Genomic DNA, 5,065 nt, shown 5'->3' with positions numbered 1-5,065 from the left:
ATCTCTAGCACTGAGTTATCCCAAATAAGATGAAATGCAAGGTCTTAGCACTTTTTTCCCAACATCAAGCCTCGAGGACTGTAACCTTGGGCTAGGTAGCTCCTTTTGGCCAAAGCCATTCTAGGAAAACATGCAATTATGAGCCATTAGTGGCCAAAATTCATGGCTGCTGAAGGAATGCATGCATGGGTCTTGAATGGGAGATCTGGGTAGCATACCACAGTATCCACTGTAGCCACTGAAATGAGAGTAGCCATGCATGTGAGACATACTTGTCATTCTTGCCTAGGGAAAAAGGCCAAAGAAATCCTCTGTACTTAAAGTATGACCTTTAGGCCAGAAAAACAAGATAAGACCATGCAAGAAACAAGGGCCAGTTTAGCTCACTAGAGGACAATACTGAGGTTCAGGACGTAAAGTTGTTGTCATAAGTGTTCCTGCACCTGGTCTTGTCTGTTGTGCATATACCTTTCTTGGGAAACTCACATGGAATGACAGCTGCTTCACTAGCAACTGGGGAGGATTTAGGAATTCAGGCCCCAAATTCAGGTCTTCTTTCTCAATATCTTTCCACATTGGTGACATGACTAATACCTATTTAATGCCAGCTCATCTTAACTAATGTTATCATTCTCCTTTGCTTACTCCACCCTGACTCTCTTCCATGCCTCCTGCTCTGGAGGTGTTCATACTAGAGGGTATCAGGGCCCCAGCTGAGTTTTCACCAGTGTCTGCATGGACTGCAGAAGAAGTCTAGAAGCTGAAGTGAGTCTGAGCCCTAGAAAGGGGGTCATTTGAAGCCAAAAGTTCTCTATAATTCTATTTATTCCTACCCCATCCCTAAGCACCTTAAATCTTCTTCCAAACCTTTAACTATAAGAAATACCAGGTACAGCTTGTCTTGAGGCCAGAGTTAGAATAAAAATGTTCTACAGAGTACAGCACTTGTTCTTCTACCTAGGTGAAGTCATGCTTTGTTACTACCAAAATTTCAACATTCTCCAACCTAAATAATGGATAAATTCACTAACAGTCTGCTATTTGTACTTCTTTGATTAAGTTTATTTTCTCCCTGCTGAAAAAAAATCATAGATCTAAAGATGAAGGCTAATACTCTGAAGCTTCTAGGAGAAACCACAGAAAAATATTTTCATAACTTTTGGATAGGCAAAGATGTCTTCAACAAGACACAAAAAGTATAAAAAACAAAATTAAAAATTAGATTTCATCAAAATATTGTTCATCAGGTAGAACTACCTTATGATCCAGCAATTCCACTTCTGAGTATTTATTTGAAGAAATCTAAAACACTAATTTAAAAAGATATATGCACCCCTACATTTCTTGCAGCATTATTCACAATAGCCAAGATATGGAAGGAACCTAAGTGCTCATAGATAGACAATTGGATAAAGGAGATGTGATACTTATATACAATGAAATATTACTTGGTCTTAAAAAAGAATGAACTCATCATTTGCAACAACATGGATGGACCTATAGGGTATTATGCTAAGTGAAATAAGTCAAACAGAGAAAGACAAATACCATATAATCTCACTTATATGTGAAATCTGAGAACAAAATACATGAACAAACGAAATAAATGAACTAACTCATAGATACAGAGAACATTTTTGATGGTTGCCGGATAGGAAAGGGGGCTTGGGGAAATGAGTGAAAAAGGTGAAAGGACTAAGAAGTAAAAGAATACGTGATCTGAACATACTAAATTGACAGTATAAAAAAGTAGACAACAATGCCTATAATTCAATCATCCAGATGCAATCTCTGCTAACACTTCTTGTTTAAATACGTTTTATGTGATTGAAACATTATTACAAATAGATATTTTATTTCGCTTTCTTCCTTTATCATCACATAATAAACAATTTCTCACGACATAAAAACTCGTGAACATGTTTTTACATGGCTGCATCCTATGTCATTATATCCAGCAATTTATTTAACCATTCCTCTAATGGTTAGGTCTTCTATGTTTTTGTTTTTCATCACTATAAATGATGTTTACATAAAAAGTTGAGTACCTAAAGTTTTATTTCCTGAGATTTAGGATATATATTGAAGTAGCATTCCCAGATTCTTTTTAAAAATAATTAAAGAGGTAGCAGCGAAAAAACTACATCTGGTATTTCTACTCAGTGGTGTAGTGACATGACATCCTGCCATGGAGACGAATGTAGCGCCAAGCTGATTTATCACTTATCAATAAATGTTACTGATATACAGAGGACATCCTCCTCTGTGCCCAAGATGTAAGGAAGACTGAGATGAGGCTGGCACAGGTTTTGCTTTTATGGACTGATTGTTCAGGGAATAAGGAAGAATTCAGGATAGCTTCACAGAAGAGGTGACATTTTAACTGGTCTAATGATGAACAGGGTTTTGCTAGACAAGAAATGAAGTGCAGGAAATAAACGAAGGCATGGAAGCACAATTTCATTAAGTGCTGGGATCATGGAAGTGTTTATTAAGCATTAAAGTGACACTGTCACCTTTGTGTTTTAGAATTCTCTGGCAATGTTCTAGATCTAGGAGGATGGATTGGTAGTGGAAGTGGAGATAGATATTAAGGGTGGGAGACAAATTAGGGGACTCTTGATAAACAGGCAGGATTAGTGGAAATGGGATGGAGGAAATAGTTTTAAGAAATATTTGGGGACAAGGATTTAGAACAACTGGGTGTAGCAGGTGAAGGGGAGAAATTTTACTCAAGAGCACCTTTCTACTGAATTTATAATCCTAGCGATGCCACTGACTAATTGTATGACCTTTGGGAAATCTCAATCTATCAGGACTTCACTTTCTAAACCATAAAATGAAGAGATTAGACTGGATCAAAACTAGATTGGACTCATGATGTCACCTTCCCCTCACATCAAGGCAGATGTCACTAACTGAACAGAGTCCCTTTCTTTGTTGAATCTGGACAGGACTCCAGGCAGGTACCACTAAAGAGGAAATGTAGAATTGAAGCTTGCCTTGGAGATGATTATCTCTAAGTTTATTCCCAGCTCTAAAAGGATGATTGTAAATTACATCATCACATTCTTCAAATAGGAAGTGAAATTAGAAAAACCGCTACTTAATAAAGACCTGTGAGTAGTACTAAATTGGAAATAATGTGAGCTTATTTCCACCTTTGGGGGATTTGATTTTAAGAACAGAAATGTCTCACGGTCAGAGTGTAAATAACAAGCAACACTAAACAATCAAATTGACACTTGGTTTCTTCTAATTAAAGAAGATACTTAGTTTTCTTAGAATAAAACATGCGTACATTTTCATGACTTTAGATTAAGTAATGGTTTCTTTGATAAGGCATCAACAACACTAGTGACAAAACAAAAAATAGATAAACTGGACTTTATCAAATTAAAATCTGTCCTTCAAAGGTCAACACTAAGAAAATGAAAAGATAATGCACAGGATTGAAGAAAATATTCGATTATCATATATCTGATAAAGGGCTTATATTCAGAATATCTAAGAAAATTTATAATGTAATTATAAAAAGAAAGACAAATAACCCAATTTTTTAAATAGGTGAAGTATACGAATAGAATTTTTTTCAAAGAAATATGTAAATGATGAACAAGCACATGAAAAGATGCTCAACATCATTAGTTTTTAGGGAAATGCAAATCAAAACCACAATGATATATCATTTCATTCATGGCTATAATAAAAAATATAGGTAATAACAAGTGTTGTTGAGGATGTGCAGAAATTGGAACCCTTATACATTGCTGATAGAACTGTAAAATAGTGCAGTTATTTTGGAAAATAGTTTGGCAGTTATTTAAAAGGTAAACATGGAGTTAGCGTATAGCCTAGTAATTTTATTCCTAGGCATATGCACAAGAGAACTGAAAATATATGTCACACAAAGATTTGTACCTGAATGTTCATAGAAGTATCATAATAGCCCAATAATGGAGACAATACAAATGTTCATTCACTGATGAATGGATAAACAAAATATGATATATCTATACAATGGAATGTTATTGGACAAAAAAGATGAGTGAAATACTAATCCATGCTACAACATGGATGAACCTTAAAAACATTATGCTATGTGAAAGAAGCCAGACATAAAAGTCATGTATAGTGTGATCTCATCTATATGAAATGTCCAGAACAGGCAAATCTATAGAGACAGAAAGTAGGTCGGTGGTTATGCTAAAAGGGAATGAAATAGGAGCAACTGCTAATAAGCACTGGTTTTCTTTTCAGGGTGATGAAAATGTTCTGCAGTTACATAGTAGTGATGGTGAACAATATTGTGAATATGCTAAAAAAAAAATTGTAACTTTAATTCGTATACTCTCAAAAGGGTGAAATTTATGGTATGTGAATTATATCTTAATAGAGATGTCATATAAAAAAATACAGTGGGAAATGATCAGAAAGCTTAAGCAGGAGGAGAGTGGCATAATTTGTGTTTTTAAAAACCCAGCCACTATGTGGAGCAGAGATGGGGGTGGGTGGGAGAAGCCAAACCAATCAATAGAATTGAGCAATAGTCCAAGTGAAAAACCTAGTTGCCTAATATTGGGAATAGCAGTAGCAATGAAGATAAGTAGAAATTTATACAAATACAGTGGGAAATGATCAGAAAGCTTAAGCAGGAGGAGAGTGGCATAATTTGTGTTTTTAAAAACCCAGCCACTATGTGGAGCAGAGATGGGGGTGGGTGGGAGAAGCCAAACCAATCAATAGAATTGAGCAATAGTCCAAGTGAAAAACCTAGTTGCCTAATATTGGGAATAGCAGTAGCAATGAAGATAAGTAGAAATTTTTGAGATATATTTTGAAATCTACTAATACTAAATTTTTTTTTTTTTTTTTTTGGATTAAATGTGGGGTGTGAGAGAGCAGGGGGTATTAGGAATGATACATAAGTTTCTAGCTTGGGCAACTGAATGGATAGTAATGCTATTTACCACTGGAGAAGATTAATTTATGTCTCACCCAAGCCCTATGAATAAGTCATACCCTAAATATTTGATAGGCAAAGAAACTGAGGATCAATGTTGTT

The sequence above is a fragment of the Pteropus alecto genome, unplaced genomic scaffold (assembly GCF_000325575.1).
Source record: "Pteropus alecto unplaced genomic scaffold, ASM32557v1 scaffold121, whole genome shotgun sequence".
Taxonomy (NCBI): domain Eukaryota; kingdom Metazoa; phylum Chordata; class Mammalia; order Chiroptera; family Pteropodidae; genus Pteropus; species Pteropus alecto.
This window is presented reverse-complemented; position numbering follows the sequence as displayed.